This window comes from Myodes glareolus, chromosome 13, assembly GCF_982192425.1.
Source record: "Myodes glareolus chromosome 13, mMyoGla1.1, whole genome shotgun sequence".
Taxonomy (NCBI): domain Eukaryota; kingdom Metazoa; phylum Chordata; class Mammalia; order Rodentia; family Cricetidae; genus Myodes; species Myodes glareolus.
The window spans coordinates 76,778,167-76,802,260 of record NC_142038.1 but is presented as its reverse complement, the minus strand read 5'-3'; the positions used below and the strand labels follow the sequence as shown (position 1 = coordinate 76,802,260).

Genomic DNA, 24,094 nt, shown 5'->3' with positions numbered 1-24,094 from the left:
TAGTTCCCCTAAAATCTAGGAATCTAGAAATCATTTTCAATTATTCACATTTGTGTCTAAGGACCAGATACAAGTCCTAAGGAAGTACACATTGAAGGAGTAATTGATGTAGTGGTCTAGTGTGAATTAAAGCAGAAACCATGGGGATGAAAAAATCAAACAGACAAGACAGAAAAGAAGAAGGGCTTCTTTAGTCCTAGCTTCCTATTGATTTAAGTCCTAAATACTTGTCAGGTCTACCCCCCAGCCTCCATGTCCTCAGTGTGCCCATATGTCTTTGCTTCCTTGTTAGCCCCACATCTGTTCACAGCGAAATGAGAACATGATTTTTCACTGAAGGCCCCTTTATAGCTACTTTGGATCTTCAGGATACACCCTGAACTCCTGAGACCTGGGCATGCATCCATCTTCCTTTCCTATCACTCCCTCTACTCCCCTGTGGGAGTTCAGCAGTGCTGACGGGCTGATCTTATCTTTAAGACATACTGAACTGTTTCTTTCCTTCATGTTTACGTTTGCTGCAAATCACAGGAACTACCAAATGCCTTACAAGTTTCTCTTCCTAATAGAGTTGGGAGGTTGTAGACTAAGGTCATCTCTGCCGTCATCACAGCTCCTGTCTGTTGGGTCTTGTTCCAAACTAGTCTCTACTTTCTCCTTTCTCTTTTCTTTAAGGCAAGACCCTCATCCTGTAAGAACCCCACCTATCACTTATTCCTACAGTTACTAACCTATTTCCACCCTAGTTTATCAGAGTTGCTTCTGAAAAGAGTAACTGGTTATATGTCAGGTTCATTTCATGAATGTTCTTTTTCCTTCAGCTTCATAATGCTGACTCCATTCCTACTACTCTTTGTCCATCTTCTTTGCTTTCCTTTGCTTGATTTTCAAACTGCAGTGTTTCTAATGGTTTGATGCTTAACAGTTCAACACATTTTACTACCTGGACCACTACCAGTATAAGCTAGCTGTATGGTTGATGTCTTCAGGCCCAGTTCGTGTGAGATGGAATCCTAAACTTGTGTGAATTTCTATTTGCCTACTGAAGAGATTCCTCCTCCCTTCCCTCCATGCCTAATTACAAGAAATCCTACATCACCGCTGTTGCAGGGAGAGGCTGCTTGTTCGTCCTGGGCCGCCTGGCTAACTTAGCCCAGAAATAACCACAAAGAAATTTTATTAATTAAAACACTGCTTGGCCCATTTGCTCTAGCCTCTTATTGGCTAACTCTCACATCTTGATTTAACCCCTTTTTATTAATCTGTATATCACCACGTGGCAGTGGCTGACCAGGAAAGATTCAGCATGTCTGACTCTTGCTGCTCCATGGCAGCTCTCTCTCATTCTGCTTTCTTCCTCCCAGCATTCAGTTCTGTTTTCCTCGTCTACCTAAGTTCTGCCCTATCAAAAGGCTAAGGCAATTTCTTTATTCATTAACCAATGAAAGCAACACATAAACAGAAGGACCTCCTACACCATACCCCTTTCTATACTCTTGCAAAAACTTCCGGTGTTTCTACCAGTGAACTCTATCTCCAACTCCTGCAGAAACAGTTGATCTCTATACATTACTGCTAAATTTATCTTCTATTTCTTAAAATCTGAGGGCTAATTTTAGTTCTTTGAAACTTCTTTGGCTTTCTCCTGCTTCTAATTTGACATAGAAATTTCCTTATAAGATCAGCCCCACCATACTTTAAGATTTTCTTCTCTGACTCTTTAACTCTCCCATGATTACCACCTGGGGAATCAACCCAACATGCAATAGTTACCTTCCATTATTTCTGAAGTATACCATGCCTGACAGTCTGTTCTGTTGACTTGTGAGGCCCTCCCAATTATGTTTGATAAATTCCTACCCTGTCTCTTAAAGTCACCTCATGTCCCCTGTCTCTGATGTTTTCTGTTTCTCCAGAGCTTCTGCATTCTCTGAGCAGAGTCTGCTTCACATCTAGCTGGGGATCTCTTTGAGCTCAGAGAACATTTGCCATCTCTCCTAATTTGCATTACTTTTTAGGTGAACAAATACATGAGGTCAGGGAACAGGAATAGCTTCTACTGTAATAACACTCAGCGATCTGAGCACATTGAGTTGACATATTGAGAAAGAAGGAACAGGACAGAAGTCATAATAGTGTGGGCACAGATGTCACAGCTGAAACAGTGCATTACATTGAATGAACCCTGGTAGACCATTTTATGGCAAGCAGGAAGGGACTGGCAGCTGAAATTGTAGGATCCCTCTGGCTATTTCAAAATCATCTGGCTACTTTCCTTTTCCTCTGCTATTTGGAGATGGAAGGGACAGAATGCAGCTTCTGCCTTTTTCTTAAATAGTAAGAGACAACAAGCGGGAGAGAAACACACTTTCTGTCCACCTCACAGAACCACCAGTAAACTGACACAAACTCTAAGTTTCCTTTTAGCCAGATGTGGTAAATAATAATAATAATAATAATAATAATAATAATAATAATAATAATAATAATAATAATTCCAGCACTGGGGATGTTGAGGCAGGAGGATCATAAGTTGGAGGCCAGTTTGGGCTTTATGAAAAGGTTCTGTCTCAAAAAGCAAATAAAAACAAACAAAAGAGAACTTCTTGTTAAAATTCTTTTCTTAAGATGTTTCTGCTAGACGTGGTGGCACACGCCTTCAATCTCAACACTCGAGAGGCAGAGGCAGGGGGATCCCTGTGAGTTCAAGACCAGCCTGCTCTACAAAGTGAATTTACAGGACAGACAGGGTGGTTACAGAGAAATTCTGTCTTGAGAGGAGAAGAAAAGAATTTTCCTTTGTGCGTATGAGTATTTTGCTTGCATGTATGTGCACTCCATGCATACCTGGTACCCACAGAGGCCAGAAGACATGTACCAGACTTTTTCTTTCTGGGCCACCAACCAGCTCCCAAATCATGACACACAAAGTTAATTAATATTCATTATGAATGCTTAGCCTAATTCTGACTAGCTCTTTTAACTTAAATTAACCTATTTCTCTTTATTTACCTTTTGCCTCGGGACTTTTTACTCTTCTTTCCTTCTGTGTGTCTTGCTTTCACTGCTTCTTATGTCTGTCTGCTGGGTGACTGCCTGGCTTCTTATCTTACCTGTGCCCCTCTCTTCTTCCCTCATTCTCTCCTCCTTCATCTTCTCTCATTCCTCGAGAGCCTAGAATGTGGGACTAAGCGCATGGTGCAGAGGTTGAAAGTTTTCATTGCCATTCCTGTCCACCTACGTGGGGTAGCCACAGCTGTCTGTAACTCCTCCTCACTTCCCTCTGACCCAGCTATACCATTCTTGGACATCTATTTACAGAGACACTTTATTGATACTGTATCAGTGATAAAAAATAGAATTCATTAACAGATACTGTGCTGTTTTATCATTTAAACCCAGTGCCTTACTCTGCCTTGGAGTTGCATCTCCAACCCCTTATATAATTTGGTGTCTAAAATAGTTTCTTTCTTTCTTTCTTTTTTCTGTTTTTCTGTTTTTTGTTTGGTTGGTTTTTGTTGGGTTTGTTTGTTTGTTTGTTTGTTTTTTGAGACAGTGTTTTTTTGTATAGCTCTGGCTGCCCTGGAACTTGCTCTGTAGACCAGGCTGGCCTCGAACACAGAGGCCTGCCTCTGCCTCCCAACTGCTGTAATTAAAGGCATGTGCCACCACCACCCAGCTGAAATAGTTTCTTAATAACTTAAAAATTATTTCAGGATCATGAAGGAAATAATTTTTGTTTGGTATTTTATAATGTTTTAGTTCTAATACAGTCTTTCTGGGCTGTAGCCAATAAACCTTTCAACCTATCAGTCTTTAACCACCACATATTTAAATGATTAAAATATTTCGACTACCTACTATGTTGGAGAATATCATGACAGATGCTGTGATTTTAGTACTGTTGAAAAGAGCCCAATGTTATGATTTTATAATAGGCAAAATCAGATAAGTGTAACACCTGCTGTGTGTGTGTGTGTGTGTGTGTGTGTGTGTGTGTGTGTGTGTGTGTGTGTGTGTGTGTGTGGTGTGGCTCCAAAGTGGGTAAACTCTTAGGAAAGAGATGAACAAGACTGTACGAGCGTCTTCAGCAAAGGACTGAGTGGAAGAGAAGGCATCCTTGAATTGATGTCAAAAGGATGAAAGAAATTTAAGTAACCAAAACCAAAAGACAGTGGGTGGTAGCACAGGTAGAAGACTGTAAATATTGTTTCTGAGCTCAGTGTTAGGAAAAACACTTGCAAGGTAAGGTGACTTTATCCTAAGAGTAAGTATCAGACCTCTGAAAGGTTTTTAGCCAATGATTAACATGATTTTCTTGCACATGATGCAGAGAAGCTACTGGAGGCTATCAGAAGGAGTTGAGGGCTGTGGCCAGGGAAATTGATGTTGGCAACAGATCTCCGTTCCTACCATGAGAGTCTCTTGCAGAACTCCTGTGTCGTTCCTTCAGAAGCAGGAGGCAGAACTTGCTGAAGTATCTTTTATGGCCCTTGAAAGTGCACATTGTCTCTTGTTCAGTATTTTAATAACTGCATTAGTCAGGCTTGATTCAGTAGGACAGGGCTTGCAGCAGGAGGTGTAGAATAATAAGACTGGTTCCGCAGACTAAATTCTGTGGAATTTTATCACTTTCTTGCTGCATGGTGAATGAAAAGAAAATTGAAAACCAGCCTACAAATGGAAGAAAACTAGGAATGTAAATCACACAAAATTCAGAAGGGACCAAAGTTACAGAAATCTATCAAGGGCTAGAAAGAGGACTCCATGTGAAGATGGATATTATAAAGTAATCCCACAGTAGTTCAGAATTAAGTATAATAAAGAGTTCTTTATTCAGGGATAGACTCACATATCATAGTCCTCCGTACAAAGGGGGAACAGGAACCTAATCTAGCATCTGGGAGAGAACCATGCAAGCTTTACAGCTACATTTATAGAAAAAGAAACTGCACCCAAGTGGGTTGGTATCTTAAAGGCAATTGTTTGAATGAATTCCCACAGCACCTCCCGCTTTTGTCTAAATAAGAGAGTTCTAAGCCTAATACAAAACTCTATACAATAAACAAATTGCAAGTGTAAAAATTAGAATTACAACCAGCATAAATAATATCAAGAAAGAAACATATGCTAAATGTTTCAATAATTATACTATCCTAAGGAGTCTAAGTCTTGTATTAGAAATAGCTTGGCCAAGTAATGAGGAAAATAACTATGACTATCTAGTCTTCAACCCCATGAAAGACCTGAGAAGGGAAATAATATTACTTGAGTAAACAGGAAGTGCAATCAAACAACTTCCAAAATGTGCAATAAGTGGCAGAGACAACTGGCTCCCTGGTCTGTCACCCAAAGTCTCATTTATAACATTGGAGCAACCAACATTGGCCAAGGTCTAGAGTAACTGACAGATCATTTTCAGAGGCAAGAAAATGTTCAAAACTTTCTTACCCTGTTTTGGCAAGGTTTGACAGTCTTTTTTTTTCTTTTTTGTATCTTTCTTGTCCTTTCTAGACACAGTGCATTTTGTCAGTGATCAAGGCATGGCAATTTGTTGCTCAAAGGTCAGTTGTGCCAAGAAGGAAACAAGCTCCAAGTGGAGTGTCTTGGGTGCTTAACATTCTCTTGGACTTAGGTTGGTGTTGCCAGGAGTGCCAATTGTGTCAATAGAACGCTAAATTATTTAGTATGTCAACAGAAAATTAAGTTATTTAATGTGTCAACAGAATACTGAGTTATTTAAATGCCATATTCTACAGTTCTCTGAAGTGGTTAAAGATTACCTATCTGTGGAATACAATCTCTATGTATCTAAAGAACCTGATTAGTCTAACTTTAAGTTTAACAAATGTGGATGACTATTGATCTATAATTCTTAATACTATATAGCTTAAAGACTAAGACTTCATATTAGAATATTAAACAATCTTTAAACAATTGTGTAGCAAATGAGGACAATGACCTCAAAATGTAAACAATGTATAAGTGTCTTGATCAGAAGTAGAAATGTATAGTGCATTATGATAAATATATCCTAAAATTGTATCAATATACAAAGTATCTTAAGCAGTGATAGAAGCATGCATGCATACAATATGACAAAAAACTTTGTCTAGGTGTACAAATATTATAAACAAAAATAAGAGTATATTCAATAAAATTTGAAATTGTACCAATATACAAGAATCTATACCAATGTAAATTGCCTATAAATAATAGCTCACAAGTATTCACCCAATTACTCACTGTTATTATTAGTGTAAGTTTACACTAATCTACCTATTAGCCCATCCAATTTCCCTTTTTGTTTCGAAGAGATCCCTGAACCTACATAATTTCCACCTCAACCCCCAACCCTATACCAGTTATAATTAACTCCTAATTGATGTCCTTAACCCTGAGGACAAACTCTGTTGTCTTCTAGAATTATTTCCAGTTGACATGGGGGCCATGTTCTTTCTATGGGATCCTGTAAGAAGAAAATGATGGTTAAGTCCCAAGATCACTGGTAAAATTGCAAATAGTCTCTGAGTACTTGATAGGGTTTTTATGAGATTCCTATTTGAAGTTCTTGCTAGAACATTGTAAGAAGGTGCACCATTTCAGCTAATCAAGTTGGAACCATCTTGAGCAGCTGGTACCCTAAAGCAGTCTTATAGTAGCACTATCAGCATCATGTTGTCATATCGACCAGTTGGAGTCATTGTTGTGGGACTTCATCTTCTTCCTGGAAACTTAAAAGATTACTTCAGGAAAATTTATTGCTCATTGTAGAAAACTTAAACATTAATCATATATAAAATAAAATGTATGATATAGACAAAAATAGGTATGGAGAAAAGTAAGTTTTTTTAAATTTTTCTTCTTTCTGTCCCATACCAGATGATTCCTGACATGAAACAGAAACTCTGAATTTTTCTTTCAACAACATGCTTGGATTTAGAGAATGATAGCCATTGTCCAACTCCAAAGCCAGCTTTGATTTTTAAGTGAATCTATTTTTCTACTGGGTAGTAGAGATAAGTATATATGTTCAGAGATTTTACCTTACAGATGACCTGTCCTCATAAATCTTTCCTCAGTGATCCTTTCTGGATAGTTATCTTTTCTTCTTTAGGCATCTAAATGTCCAAGGTCTCTTGACTTTTTGAAGATGAAAATTTTCATGCAAAGATAAGAACAGAACACTGCCCCAACCCTTATGAGGTTTCCTTGACACCTGTATGGTTGTCACCTCTGGGGATGAGCTGTCATTTCTCTTTCTCAGAGGTTTCTCTTTTTCAAACTGAATCTTTTCGTTTTGATGGTATCCACAGCTTTTCCTCTCCTGGAAACAAGAGCAAAGTCCCTTCCCCAATGTAGCACATCTCCTGGTTTCCATTGTAAGGTCAGCACATCCTTGAAATACACTGGCACATCAAATTCAGAAGACTTTTCTATTATCCAGCACCACTCTGCTGGGGGCATTTTCTATCCCTTCCTGTTTGTTTAACACCTCCTTTATAGATCAGTTTGATCTTTCTATAACTGCCTGACCTGTAGGATTGTGTGTTATTCCTGTAATATGCTTTATATTATTATTTTTTTAAAGATTTATTTTATTTATACCAGATCTCATTATCGGTGGTTGTGAGCCACCATGTGGTTACTGGGAATTGAACTCAGGACCTCTGGAAGAGCAGGCAATGCTCTTAACCACTGAGCCATGTCTCCAGCCCTATGCTTTATATTATAATAAGCAAAAAAAAAACGGTTTCATTTTCTTGGAGATATATGCTGGACCATTATCAGTCTTTATTTTTGCAGATATACTTATGATGGCCATAACTTCTAGTAAATGCGTGATTACTGAATCAGCCTTTTCTGAGCCCAAAGCAGCTGCCCATTGAAATACTGAATAGGTATTAGTGGTGTGGTGTATATATTTTAATTTTCCCAAATCACATTCCTTTGAGTACCCTTTGGGTTACTCCCTGCAGGTAATGGTGTTTGGTTATAGAAAGAGCAAGTAGGATGTTTCTTTGTAATCTCCTTAGCTTGTTGCCATGTAATAGGAAACTCTTTAAACCTTTGCTATTGATATGACTTTTTTAATGAAATTCTGAGGCCTTCAGCACATTTCCAATCAATAATTGATTGATTTCTGCATTACCTTGTGCTAGAGGAACTGGCAGACCCATATGGGACTGGTTATTTATATGGACAAAGCCTATTCCTGATTATATCTTGAACCTGAATGAATAATGAAATCAATGCTATATCATCTGGTATAAATTCAGTGGTTTCAATTTGTAAGACAACTCTTTCTGCACATTGTGAATTAGTAACTGTACTGAGAGGTTCTTTAAAATCCTTTAGAACCATGAAAATAGCATATACTTCTGCATTTTGAACAGAATTATAAGGGCTTTGTTCCACTTTACTTAAATTCTTCTGATTTTTAACGTGCCTTTCCTGATTTATTTGCATTAGTATAGAATGTGTGGGCTCTAACTATTGGTGTATCGCATACAATGCAGGGAAGGATCCAAGTTGTTTTGTTTGTAAGGTTAATTCTATCACATTTTGGATAATTACTACTAATCTCTCCTAAAAATTTAGCACAAGCTCTTTGCCAGGGTTCATTGTCTTCTTATAATTTTTTAATTTTATCACTAGTAAAAGGCACTATAATCTCTGCTGAGTCTATTTCTGCTAGTTGACGGTCTCAATTTTCCTTTTATAATTAATTCAGAGACCTTTTACATAGAAGTTTTTAATTTTTTACATGGTTTATGTGGTAAAAAAGATCATTCTAAGATATATCTTCCATCTGCATTAAAATTCCTATAGGAGAAATTCTAGAAGGCAATATGACTAGAATGCAGTCAAGATTTTATTCACTCTATCTATATGTGCCTCCTGTAATTTCTCTTTAACAACAGTTAATTCTTTCACAGGTTCAGCTGCTAATTCCCTGAGACTATTTAAGTCATTGTCACATCTAAGGTTTTGTTTAAATGAACTATTAGATAAGGTATTTTCCCAACAGCTGGTCATAGACTGGAAATGTCTCCTAACAATCTTTGAAAGTCATTCAGAATCCACAATTGGTGTCTCCTAATTTGTGACTTTTGTGTTCTAATTTTCTGTAATCCTATTTTATAATCTAGATAATTGACAGAATCTCCACTTTGTATTTTTTTCAGGAGCAATTTGTAAACCCTATTTAGACAACTTTCTTTACTTATTCAAGCATTCTTTCTAAAGTATCTACAAAGAGCAAAATGTCATTCATGTTATGGTAAATTACAGATTTAGGAGATTGTTTATGTTTTATTTCCAATGGCTGACTTACAAAGTATTGACACAGGGTGGGGCTATTGAGTATTCCCTGTGGGATGATTGTCCACTGGTATATCCTAGTAGGCTGAGAATTATTATAAGTAGGCCTTGTGAAGGCAAATTTTTCTCTGTCTTTTTCTTGTAAAGATATAGTGAAGAAACAATCCTTTAAATCAATAGCTATAAGAGGCCATCCTTTAGGCAATAGGGAAGACAAAGGAATTCCAGATTGTAGAGGACCCATAGGTTGAATTACCTTGTTGACAGCTCTTAGATCTGCCACCATTCTCCATTTTCCAGATTTCTTTTTAATAACCAATACAGGAGAATACAATGGTTGATTGATTCTTTAATACAGTGAGCATCTAGTTGCTCCTGTACAAGTCATTCTAAAGCCTGCAGTTTGTCTTCTATTAAAGAACATTGTTTAACCTATATTGGTTTCTCAGTTAACCATTTTAAAGGTAGGGTCTTTGATACCTCTAAGGGTTTGCTAGTTGTTTTGCTAGTTGTTTTGTGTTCTTGTACAGTCCGAATGGCTGGTGACTTTTCTGTATAGTACCTTATAATATCCTTCCCAGAAACACGAGTTTCTGGGACGGCAGTAATGTTAATCTGGGTATTTCATTGATGCAATAGGTCATAACCCTATAAATTCACTGTGATATTACCCACATATCAGTCTTCCTGTCTGTCCTTCTGGCTCTATGCATTCAACCTTTCTCATGTTTTGCTTCACTTGAGATACAGTTCCATTTTCTAGGAATTGAACATCTACCTCTTGAAGAGGCCAATTTGAATGCCAAGATTCTGGAGTAATAATAGTCACAGTCGTGCCTGTGTCCAGTAATCCCTCAATTACAATGTTATTTATATGCACTCTTAGCTTTGGTCTTTGATCAATTATAGAAGTATTCTAAAAATACATGCTTCCTATTTCCTATTGAAAATTTTGATTTATCCTCCATGTTTATTCCATCATCCAGAACAGCATAATTTTTTACAGCAGACAATAGATTTTTTTAATTTTCCTGGTAAGACATGTTCTCCACAGTGACTGGGAATGACTGGACCACATTTTATTTGGTGGACCACATTTTATTTATTTACTTGTGAGAGGTCCTCCAAGGAGTTCCCCAATGGTATTGAGTTGCCTTGTCTGTCTTTGTTGATAAATGCTTTCAGACAATTTCTCAGTACCCTTGGCCATGGGTTGAATTTTGTCTTCAAATTAATGTTATTCTTTTCAATGGTATTAATTTTTTCAGCTAACTTTTGATTTTTCATGGTATTAATCCTGTCAGCTAGCTGTTCATTATTAGTCTGTAAAAACTATCATTTCTAAATGTTTATCATTCTTGGCTCTGTTATAAAACCATTTTTTTATGGATATAATATGAAAAACAAAGCTAAGTCCCAATATCCAATAAATGAATGTCTCAGGAAAACCATATAAGCCTTGCAGAATACAATCCATAATATAAGAAAAAAGTTATTAAATTCCTGAATAGTAAGATTATCTGAAATTATATAATTTTCAAGTTTATTGGTTTATTTATTAATCAAATAGTTACCTTTGTTATGAGATTTTAGTACATTGTTGTAGATGTAATAATCTTTATTGGCCAGCAGGTATTGTGGTTGCAGGGTGTGGCAGAGAGACGCGACTGGCATTGGCACAAATAGTCCGAGCCACTTTGGTACTGCACATTGGTGCCTGGTTAAATACTGACAAATACGCTTTGTTTGACAAATTAAGAGTAATTAAACCAATTCTAAACACAGAGCAAGGAGCCCAGAGCTTGCGAGCAGGAAACACAAATGGGAAGCTGCACAAGCCACCGCATGGCAGGGAAAGTGGTGGGGGGAGGGGGGCTGAGTGTGTGTGAGACTGGGAAATTGCCTAATTGCTGCATAGTAGCCTTAATGTGGCTGGGTTTTGGCAAAATAAAACAAAACAACAACAACAACAACAACTAACCCACTTAGTATGTGAAATGAAGCCAGGTGGGAGGGGATGAGAGACCTACTGGGCGACCCACCTTTTGTGCCTTTTAGGCCATTCCATCCAGTAGGCATGGAGTTGGGATTCACGTGGGAGCCCAATGAAGATGGACATTATAAAGTAATCCTACACTAGCTCAGAATTGAGTATAATAAAAGGTTCTTTATTCGGGGATAGACTCACAGGTCATAGTCCTCTGCACCAATGGGGAGCATGGACTGAAGCCAGCAGTGGAGAGAAAGAAAGAAAGCTTTATAGATGTATTTATAGTTAAAGAGACTATGCCCAAGTGGACTGGTATCTTAAAGGCTATTGGCTGAAGGAGTTCCCACAGGGAAAGGCACCTGCTGCCATTTGATATGAGAACCCACACAGTGGTAGGAGAGAGCCAACTCCAGGAATTTGTCTCATAGGCCTTCTGAGACATGCATACACACACATGTGTGTGGTAGCATGCATGTATGCACATACATGAACACTAATTTATTATATATAAAAAGAAATCAAAAGGAAATATAAAAGGAAGATGAGAGAAATGCTTGCTGAGCTTTACCAACAGATTTTAATAACCAAAACCTCTTTCTTCACAACATGGTTTAATATGGTGCTGACTTATCTCCTCTATAACCTGGTTTTTTCTTAAGATTTATTTTATTTTTGCAAGCCTGTATGTCAGTGCACCATGCATACATAATGCCTGATGGATCCTCTGGAACGGAAGTTACAGATGGTTGTGATCTGCCATGTGGGTGCTGGGAACCAAACCTGGATCCTCTGTAAGGGCTGAACTATCAATCTCTCCAGCACTGATTCCTTGACTTTGAAGAGTTCTCTCTGTCTTTTCTTTGACAGTAATAATTTAGTCACAGATGTTCTAGTAGTTGTCCAATTCCACTGATATTTTAATTAGAATTACATTGTTATCTTGTTTGGGAAATGTGCAACTTTATAATGATTAGGCTTCTCTTTAAGGAATGTGTTCCTTTGTGTAGAAATTTTTACTTAAATTACTTAATAAATTTTGATAATTTAAAAAAGTTACAGCATATCTGTTGTTACCATGACACCTACATATTATTTTTTGGTTGTTGTTGTAAATGAGGCTCCTTCCCTGCCTATGTCTATGTGTTAACATGTGTGTGTACACATGTGTGTATACAAGTATGTGTGCAAGTATGCATTTAGAGATCATAGGTTGGTGTCAAATGTCTTCTATTGTATTCTACCTTGATTTATTGAGGTGATAGCTCTCATTTGAACCTAGAGTTTGTCTATTCAGCTAGTCTAGCTTGCCTGTTTAGCTGACCCTGGGGATCCCCTGCCTGCCTAAGGATTACAGGCTGGTTACCATGCCTCCCACTTATGTGGCTTCTGGGGAATCTGAACTCAAGTTCTCATGCTTAGATGGCAAGCACATTACCAACTGAGCCATCTCTCCAGCCTGATTTCCTTTCAGTGAGTGAATAAGTTGTGTGTGTGCGTGTGTGTGTGTGTAACAGTTTTCTTTATCCTTTTATTCATTAGTGAACTCTTGGGGTGGTTTCATGTCTTAGCTACTGGGAACAATGCTGTAACAACATGGGTGTGCAGACACTTTCATTTTCAGAGTATAGGTAATAGTTTCCTCATTGACTCACAATGGACACATTTTAAACTTGAAAGTGAGGTAGTGCTGAACTCTACAAAGACACTTATTACTTTATCATGGAGCCATGTCTTAATAAAATATTATAACTTAAATATATATTGAAGCACATAACCAACCAAGTATTGTGCTCAACAGTACAGTAGGCTGTACAGTGTGTGTCATTTACCCTCGTGACAATTAACTAATTGGAAACAATGCCTCTCAGCCTCTACTCAGAATCACAACTGAGTATTGTGTATCGCCCCTTACTACCCTGAAAAAGAAAAAAATTTAAAAGTTTGAAATACAGTTCTTTGTACATAAATTGCTTTTGTATCTTTGTAAACTAGAAAAGAATTGAAAGTTTATCTGTTGTAAATTGGATATCAATGTTCATATTGTCTTCCCTCTGTAGACAACTGAAAGGTAAGGTTAGGTTATACATGGAGCACAGTGGGATCCTACAGTGCTCTGTGTGATCACAGTTGTTTACACCGGGCTCTGAGTAATGGAACCACAGGAAGCAACACCATGGTGGGATCCCCATCCAAACAGCCATGGGTTGCTGGCTGGGATGGACGCTCTGGTTTTAAATTTCTAGGGACCTACAATACTGTTTCCACCAACAGCAAGTGCTCTCTTTTGTCAACTTTTATCTTTGGAAAGATAGCAGGTGTCAGGTGTGAGGTCACCTCTTTCTTCAGTTTTGATCTGCACTTCCCTGGCAGTTAGTCCTGCTGATAATTCATGCACTTTTGACCATTTGTACATCTATAAAGACGCATTTTTAAGCATCTTTATTTTGTTAGTGTATATATTTTCACTTTCCTGATTAAGTTTATTCCGAATTGTTTTATATTGCCTTTGTAAGTTAAAAATTGAATTTTTGGGGCAGTTTGTTTTGTTGTTTGAACTTCTTACATATTTAGGGTTTGACTCCTTATTAAAGTACGATTTAGAACTATTTTCTCCCATTCTTCAAGCTCTCTTCACTTTCTCATCCTATCTGCTGTGCAGAAGCTTTATGATATGACATAATCCCTTTATAATATGACATAATCCCTTTTGTCAGCTTTTGCTTTTATTGCCTATGATTTTGGAATCATATCCAACAGAATCATAACCCAGATCCATGTCATTAAGATTTTCCCCAATGCTGTCTCCTAGTAAGCACTTTTTTGTTTGTTCTGTTTTTCTAAGATGGGGGTCTCATTACTCATCTCACTAAGATACCCTGGAATTTAATCTGTAGACCAGCCTGGCATCCAACACACAACAGTCTGCCTGCCTCTCTCACTTGAGTGTAGAGATTAAAGGGGTGTGCCACCATGCCTGGCTAAAAATTAGTTTTGTAAATTTCAGGTCTTATATTCAGAATTTTGAAAAACATTTTGAGTTGCTTTTGTAGTGTGAGATAAGTTTTTGATCTCAGTGCATGTTGAACATCCAATTTCCCTAAGAGTTTACTGAGTTCTTAGCATCTTTGTGGAGGATCAGTTGGTAGCATGTGAATTTATTTCGGACTTCTCTATTCTATTCCATTATTTAATTTTTATATATCACTGTGGATGTTTTTATGCTAGTACCATGCTGGTTTTTTTCACCACAGTCTGAAGTCAGTTTTGAAACCTGATGATCTGATTCCTTCAGAGTTTTTGTTTGTTTGTCTTGTTTTGTTGTTTTGTTTGGTGGAGGGCTGTTTAAGAGATCGTTGATTATTCAGTGTCTATTGTGACTCTGTAAAAATATTAGGATTCGTTTCCTATTTTTGTGAAAAATATTTGGTTTTAATTATTGCATTAAATTTGTTGGATTTTTTTGAATAATGTATTTTAATAATACTATTGTTCTAATCTTTGAAAAAACGCTATTTTCTAATTTATTTCTATCAATTTAATTCACCAATGTGCTGTATTTCTCAGTGGATTCTTTTTTCTTTTTTATTTGTTGGTTAAATTTATTCTTAATTTTTAAAATTTACTTTGTGAGGTTTACAAACTGAATTTTGTTATTACTGGTAGTTTACTGTTAGCACGGAGTGATGCTGCCAGCTTTAAATGTTGGGTCGTTTTTATTAGCTTTACTATATTAGTTTGTTCTACCAGTTTTTTGTGGAGTCTTAGGGTATTCCATATAAAAGATCATGTCATCTACAAACAGAGTCCATCATTTTATATTTAGTCTAGAAATGTGTTGCTTTTAATTCTCTCCCTCCAGAGAAGACAGGTGTGTCCACTGTGCTCAGGGCATCTGACTGCAAACCCCATAGCATCTTTTTTGCTCATCTCTAAGTAGCAATATATATCTTATAGCATGTCTCCAGCTGTTTGTGTTTTATAGCATGTCTCCAGCTGTTTGTGTTTTATAGTATGTCTCCATCTGTTTGAGTTTTATAGTATATCTCCAGCTGTTTGTGTTTTATAGCATGTCTCCATCTGTTTGAGTTTTATAGCATGTCTCCATCTGTTTGTGTTTTATAGTATATCTCCATCTGTTTGTGTTTTATAGCATGTCTCCAGCTGTTTGTGTTTTATAGTATATCTCCAGCTGTTTGTGTTTTATAGTATATCTCCATCTGTTTGTGTTTTATAGTATATCTCCAGCTGTTTGTGTTTTATAGTATATCTCCAGCTGTTTGTGTTTTATAGTATATCTCCAGCTGTTTGTGTTTTATAGTATATCTCCATCTGTTTGTGTTTTATAGCATGTCTCCAGCTGTTTGTGTTTTATAGTATGTCTCCAGCTGTTTGTGTTTTATAGTATGTCTCCAGCTGTTTGTGTTTTATAGCATGTCTCCAGCTGTTTGTGTTTTATAGTATATCTCCAGCTGTTTGTGTTTTATAGTATGTCTTCAGCTGTTTGTGTTTTGGTTGTGTTTGTTTATTTGGTTAGTAGATTTGGCTTTGTTTTTCTCTTTTTTCTTTTTTGAGACAGATTTTTGTTGTATAGTTCAGGCTTCAAATTTGTAATGATATATCTGCCAGCTCTCCACAAGCTGTGACTACAGATGTGCACCATCAAGCTTGACATAGCATCAGTTTTTAACGTTGTCAATCTGAAATGTAATGTCACTATTTGTAGAATTGTCTCATTTCTGGTCACTTCTAAGCCATGATTCCTGCCAAACAGGAACTGTTTTTTTTTTCCCCCTTTGAGGTCCAAATAGCACCAAACAGTTTATTGCACTGAATAAATATTTAATGAAGATTGAATGTTTCCTGTCTAGTAGATCAATTACTTTTGTCAATATTCTGAGGAAAACCTTTGTTTCTTTTTGTCCTGCAATGAGCTAAGAAATTGCTTTCTTAAGTATTATTTACTTATATAAGGTTTTTTTCCCAGTGATATGAAATTTCAAGGCCTTAGGCTTTTGTTACTCTTTTTTCTCATTTGTAGGGTTTGGATTTTTATGTCATCTCAAATATGAATCTCAGAATCATTGGTCTGGTAGCACACAATAAAATTATTTCCTAAAAGAATTAAGTTTTCAGCTGGACGGTGGTGGTGCACGCCTTTAATTCCAGCACTTGGGAAGCAGAGGCAGGCGGATCTCTATGAGTTTGAGGCCAATCTGGTCTACAAGAGCTAGTTTCAGAACAGGCTCCAAAGCTACAGGTTGTCTCGAAAAACTAAAAATAAATAAATAAAAGTTATAAAAAAATTGAGTTTTCTAAAAATTTGGGTGCTTTAAGGGTATGAAAATGAAAAATATTTGTTCATGAGATAAAAAGATGTTTACATCTTTTTAAGACATAAATTATTTTTACTGTTAGTTGGCAAATATTTGCATTTTATTGAATCAGACACATCCTTATTTAATTATTGGTCAGATTTTTGTTAAAGCATTATATTTAAATTAAACACATTTTATCTTTGGAATCTCTATGAAGTTAGTGAAAGCACTTGAAACGTTCCTCCTTGAAGGTGTTCTGTGAAGTGCCGTGTTCTGGATGAGGCACAGGGTACAAAATCACCAACATGCAACAAACCTGACTAACTGCCCAATACCTGCACAAATCACAGGCACAAGGTCATCATAGACACCACAAGGTCATCACAGACACAAGGTCATCAGAGACTCCCCAAGGTCATCACAGACACAAGGTCATCACAGACAACACAAGGTCATCACGACACAAGGTTATCACAGACACAAGGTCAACACAGACACAAGATCATCACAGACACAAGGTCAACACAGACACAAGATCAACACAGACACAAGGTCATCACAGACACAAGGTCAACACAGACACAAGGTCATCACAGACACAAGGTCATCAGACACAACATCAACGCAGACACAAGGTCAACACAGACACAAGGTCATCATGACACAAGGTTATCACAGACACAAGGTCATCACAACACGAGGTCATCACAGACACAAGGTCATCAGACATAAGATCAACACAGACACAAGGTCATCACAGACACAAGATCATCACAGACACAAGGTCATCACAGACACAAGGTCATCACAGATGCAAAGTTATCAGAGAAACAAAATCATCAGAGACACAAGGTCATCACAAATACAAGATCATCACAAACACAATGTCATCACAGACAAGGAGGTCACAGAAACGACTAACCTGGACTTGTGAGAGCTCACCAACACTGGATCAACAGCTAAAGAGCCTGCATGGGACCAGAATAGGCCCTCTAAGTATGTGAAGCAGTTGTATAACTTGATCTACTTGTGGGACTCCTAGCCTGGCAGTGGTAGCACCTGCCTTAAATCCCAGCACTTGGGAGGCAGAGACAAGCAGATCTTTGTGAGTCTGAGGCCAGTCTGGTCTAAAAGAGTTAGTTCCAGGACAGCCAGGGCTGTTACACAGATAAACCCTATCTTGAAAAACAAAACAAAACAATCAAACAAAAAAACTTGTGGGACTCCTAGCTGTGGGAGTGGGGCCTGTCGCTTACACTTTGGCAGGCTTTTGGGAGCCTATTCCTCATACTGGATTGCCTTCCAAGCCTTAATATGAGGAGAGGAGCTTAGTCCTTCCTCAACTTGGTGTGTCATACTTCATTGACACCCATGGAGATTTGCCCTTTCTGAACAGAAACAGAGGAGGAGTAGATTGGGGGTGGGCAGAAGAAAGGTAGAGAATGGAGTGAGAAGAGAGGAGGGAGGAGAAACTGTGGTTGGGGTGTAAAATAAATTTAAAAAATTGTTATTAAAAAAAAGACACAAGAACTGTGATGGTGGCACATACTCTTAATTCCAGTACTCAGGAGGCAGAGACAGGTGAATCTCTGAGTTTGAGGCCAGTCTGGTCTATAAAGCAATTTCCAGGACAGTCAGGACTACACAGAGAAACCTTGTCTCCAAAAACTGATAAACAAACAAACAAATAAACAGACATAGCAGGAAAGGTGCTAGCTGGGAAGAGGAAACCAACACAATGGACTGGGTAAAAGGGAGCACAACAGACTGCATTCTGGACATGCATGTTGTTGCCAGTTCAAGTGGAAACTACTATCAGTATCAGTTAGAAAATTGATGTTATTTAAATAAAACAGAAAAATGAACAAACAGAAAAAATATATAAATGCCTTTTATTCTCATTTCTGAGAAGCAGAAATAATTATGAAAAACGACTAAGTCATACCTGGTGACAAAATGTCCTCTATTTGCAAGGAATAATCCCACTGCAGTTAACATGTGACAACCTGGTTTAAATTACTGCTGTCCGGAGCTCTTTGCTTGTTTGTTTCTTTGTTTTTTTCATGAGGATGATTGTGAGTTGACATGTTTGGTGAAAAGGTGGCATAAATCAACTGATTCAGAATGAATCTCTTATCTGTTTTAGGTCTTTTTGACCCAGGAGTTTGTGACCTATGAAAACTTTACTTTTGGGGATTTGTTAAAATATCTTACAGTGTGTAGATTTTAATTGATACCACACTGCTGGAAGTTGACTAACATTGCCCAAAGGGAAGAGTTGTATTGGGATAAATGGAAAGAGCTTAAGAAGTTCTGCTAAATTTCAATGCAAGTGAGAAAACGGAGAGTTGACAGTGGGAAACCCTGCATGTTCTCAGCCTGGAACAAGAACTGACCTTCACCCTAGTGTCTGCAGTGTTCCTCTTACTCAGTGGCCCTCCCATTTCATGAAATTCTGCTTCATTTCATTGCCAGAAAATGTGCTCAGAGAAACCTGTGGGTTGTTTATAAGGTACTGCACATCCAAGGCTGCAGAAAGTGACAGCGGGGACTTGGGGAGTGCTCTTGTCTGTGTTCGGAAACCAAATGGAAGATAAATTGCCACTGGCCACCTCTCTTATTATTGAAATGGTCCAGCCCTGCCTTTACTGGAGGACTCACAGGGTTTTGAAGCACAAATAAGATGGTGTTGAAGCGTAAACCCTCTTAGGATTTCATGTTGATGGATTTTTCCCCAGTGTAGGTTTCTAGCTCTAACTGTGATCTGGAAGCGACCCTCAAAGAAAGAAGTCTTGTTTTGTTTTTGGCCAGTCAAGCAATAAGAACTTCCCATAGGGGTGTTCTTTCCACACATGCATATGGATCTGCTGTGTTCAGAAGATGGTTTAATTGGATCTTTTGGGACCCTTTGCAGGAATGCTGTCATTTCAAAGTCACATCTCTCTTGTTATTAATGTCCAAGTTGGAGAGTACTCAAGGATGTGCTATTTGAGGCTCAGTAGTTTAGGAGAACTACTTTGAGCCAGTTCATGGTAGACAGTCTTCTAAAAGATGATAGTCTTTCTATAATTATTTAATCTTTTTCTATTAAGTTATCAACTTGTTCACATTTATTCAATTATTTTGTATATTTTTTGCGAGCCTTAAAAATAAAATAAGAAATTCCGAGATTATAAAGAAATTGTACTATGGTATTTATAAAGATACCAAAGTAAGGAAGTAAAGGAGACACAGAAACATTCAAATAGGAGTTATTAGTTTATGGGGCTATTTTTTAAAAATTCCACAAATTATTTAAACACAATAGATAAAACATCTTTTAAATTTTGTGGTGATTTTTGGAATATAAAGATGAGAGGATCAATCACAGACTACAAAGTCATCCCAATTTTAGCATACCTTAAAGGTTTTCTGTGTGAAAATTTTAAAGGAAAATTAAAATATTTTACTAGGCAAATATCATTTACATTGCTCACAGTTCATAGGAATACTGTTGATGAGTCTTTCCTTGGACATTCTGGGGTCTTTAGATATGCCATCTATATTTGTAGTATTTGTTCTTTTTTGAGAATGAGAATATATTTCTCTACAACAGAGGTTTACCTCTGTGTCTTTTGGTATTTGTTATAAAAATGGGTTGTTAATTTCCATAATTGACATTGATCACAATGTTCTAATTTAACCTCCAGGTTGGTTTTTGTTTATTTGTTCTTCAGAATTTCTCTCCTATTTTTTAAATGTTAGAAGCATACTTATTTCTCATTGGATTTGAAATAAGGGCAAAACCCTAAACTCCAGATAAGCAGAACCTTCTGCATGTACAGCTTTCTTGGCACTGGTTCGTTGCTGGGAGATGTTCACATGACCTCTCCTTTGTTAGCAGAGAGTCTGCGGCCCTTCCCAGGATGCTCTCCTGATCACTGTCTTTTAAATCCAAGTTGGAGGTTGATTAATGGATGGTGAGCTTTTCTATTCTGAGCTACACATATTGTTGACATTGTGTCACATGTTGTTTTTTAATTTCTGATGTGCTTAATGTGTTTTTAATTTGCAAAGCATGAGTGTCCCTTTCACAGCAGTAGAATAGAGTCAGCATTTCTAAGTCCAGATATTGCTTTATTCAAACAAGAAGGAGCAGGGTGAAGAAGACTGAACTGAAGCCTTGGGTTTCCTGCAACACACACGTCAATGAATTTCACTTTGAATATTGTTCAATAAAAGAAGGCACTTGAGAAAGGCTTTTCTTTCCTCGGAGAAGTCTCTTGCCTCTTGGCAGTGAATTGCCCCACTATAAAAGCTCTGGGGGAAAGTGAGGAATGAGTGAAAAGGCAATCCACAAATGATCACTCTCTTCTGCCTTTGATTGGGTCAGATTTGGTTGTGTGTGGGGCAATTGTTTTCTTTTTCACTTAGAAGAGGTTTATGGTCCGATGTCTGTCAAGTCAGACCTTGTCCTAAGGTTGTATTTCTCTCTGGAGTTCCTGGGGGTGATGTTATCTTCTGGTCACTCAGCGTGTGGTTGCTCTGGAGAGTATCTGTCACTCTAGGCATTACAAGATGGATGGGTCTCCAGTGAACTGCTGGGTGAAGCAAATGGTGAAAACAAGAAAAGACAAGAGGTTTCAGGGTCTGCAGAGGACAGACAACAGGGAAACCCTCAAACCTCAAGAGTAAGCTGAGCACTAGAGGAAATGAAAGCAAGGATGGGCCAGTGTCGGGTTAGAAACATCTTGCAGCTCAGAATCTTTTGGTGGCTTGTTGTGGTCTGAGGGAGTGATCTACATCATGGTAACAGTTTTGTGTTTCTGATTTCCAAAATATGTGTGTGTGTGTGTGTGTGTGTGTGTGTGTGTGTGTGTGCATACATATATGTAGGTGTGTACATATATCTGGAGAAAGTATTGGGAAATAACAATAATGATAGGATGGTTTTTGAAGATTTTGCTTTAAAATGTTTTAAAGATTAAGCTAAAAATTGAACATTTAGCCATTTCAGTTTACTTTCTGTTTTTTTCTTTTCTACTTTTTTTTTTAATTATTGAAATGTCCATCCGACAGCTAGTAGATGTTAAAACACTTGAAAACTTTGACTTTGTAGTTAATATCCTCATTGTTTTCTGAATGATCTTTGGCACTTCTGCTAGGGAGTTCTGAGAGTTCTGTGTTTTAATGGAGACTGAGGGCAGGTTTTAAGTTATTTTAAATTATCCTCAATTTCATTTAATGGATTCTGTGATAGAAAAAAATATATAATTTTTATTGATCTGTGAGATATTGAGGTTTGTATTGTACTCGTTTGGTTGGTAATGGTCACAGTGTGTAAATCCTTATTCAGACAAAGTCCCTCCTGTGGGCCGGAGAGGACAGGAAGTTGCCCAGGGATAGAAGATGAGAAAGGAGAGGGCAGTGTAACTGAAAAACAAAAAATGATTTTGTCAAACATTTTGGCATTTGTCTATGAAAAAGCCCATTGGTTGAAAGGCAAAGAAATTGAAATGGTTAGAAGCATTAAGCTGCGTAAACGGTAGAGTATCTCCTTCTCTGTGGGCGTAAATAATAGATGAAAGAGGAGGAATGACAACAAAGGACCAGGTCCTTTAAGAAAATGTGTGCAACCTGAATAGAGGTCTGTGGTCCAGGGCCAAAGGTCTTAGCTCTGAGTGTAATTAGAAGAACATACAAAAATGTCATTACTAGCAGGTGAAGTGTGCAGCACGTGGCTAAAAATTAGCAGTTTTAGACTCCAAAGCCATTGGAATTGGATTATTGACCCTTTTAAAAATCATTAAGATACTTGCAGAGTCAGTCGGTTCTCATTGGCAGTAATGCAGCTTGACCTCATTGACCATATGGGGTAATCTTCGGTTTGGACTAGGTAGGAAAGATGTTATTGGTGCATGTGAGTGGGAAGTGTTAGCCTGAACATCCAGGGCCTGTGTTTTTCATTATTATCCCAATAAGGAGAGGTTAAGACAAATATTTTTTTATCCCAAAATCTGTAATGTTTCTTTTCTCTCTTTCAAGTTGACGTAAAAAAGAAAGTACAAAAACATTTTTAGCATGACTTCAAGTATTTTAATGTTATGTATTCATACTGCATTTAGTACATTCTTAAAAACTAAGAATCTTTAGTTTTCTTTTGTTAGACACAGTAAAAATTACTTCTAAGTTATGTATAAAAATTAATGACAAGTTGCTTTAATTTATTACAGGCTTTACCAATTTATCATATCTTTGTGAACTAATTTATATCAACCATAATCTACTTAGTGGGAAAGAATAATAGGCACGTTATTCAATCAATTGTAGGTGATTATAGTTTATTTAATATCTCCTAGAAACACACTGTTCAGAAAGGTAGAAAACCTTTCTCTTCTTGCAATTTTTTGGGAAATCATTACAGAAGTTCAAAAAGTAAAAAAATATTATCTTCATATTTGACCTCTTTATAATTAATTATAATTATACTAATTATAATATAAATTTATTAATTTCTTCTTTGAATAAATTAATTTTAGGCAAATATCAGGGATTGTAAAACTCCCAAATGCCTCAAAATAAGAAAGTTGTCTTATCTTAATTCTATTCCAAGACAGAATAGACTTTTACTGTTACAATGACCTGTCAAAGAAACTTCTCAGCTTCCACTGAGGGAAGGGTGGGGAGAGTTGCTCTAAGAAAAAGAGAAATTATTTTGCCCATATATTGAGGGTGGTTGTTGGAGTTTAGGAATAGGAGCTTCTTTCTATTTTCCCATTGTAATAAGTTGAGGTAGACAGGACTTTGGGAATTCCTATGGTTTTGTAGAATTTAGATATGTAGATTGTTATATTGTAGAATAAAGGGAACTGAGAAATAACTTGTGGTTTTATGCATTCTATGTTTTTATAGGTGCAAAGAACCCTGAAGAACGTGGTGATCTCCAACAAGCTTCCTGAGATGTTGACTGCCGAGCTAACCATGAACATGAGCCAAAAATGTTAATATATGAACCAAGGTATTGTGTAATTGTATTCCTCTTTTCAAACTTTTCATGGTCAAATTGGTTTTATTAGATTAATTTACAGTTGAAATAAAGCGACTCTGTTTGGCCCTTAAACTAAGCCGGAGGTATGTAGCCTCCTCTCCTGTTGTGACCCTCTGCTCGCCTCTCTGCTCTTCTTCTCAATTCCCCCAGTTAAACTGACTAAGTTTTTCTCCCAGATAGCTCTGTGTTTCCGGTCTACATAAATTAGAAAAATGTGAATTCAAGGGCTAAAGAGAAGGCTCAGTGGGTAAAAGCACTCACTGACCTCTCGCTTCTCTAGAGGACTGAAGTTTTGCGCGTCACCCACATCAGGTGGTCCATGAGCTCCAATGACCTCTTACAGCCTCCGTGTCGTCCACACACATGGCATCCCCACAGTCAGACAAACACACATGCACAAAATAAAAATGAAATCTTAAACTCTTATTTTTTCACATC

General features: G+C 37.3%; 1 protein-coding gene across 1 annotated transcript in view; it reads left to right on the top strand.

Annotated features, from left to right (window-relative positions):
• Positions 1–24,094, top strand: part of Greb1l (GREB1 like retinoic acid receptor coactivator) — a 248,490-nt gene that overhangs the window by 94,455 nt on the left and 129,941 nt on the right. The window contains 1 exon segment of the mRNA XM_048447985.3: positions 23,521–23,626. The gene's annotated coding sequence lies outside the window, so the exon portion shown is untranslated.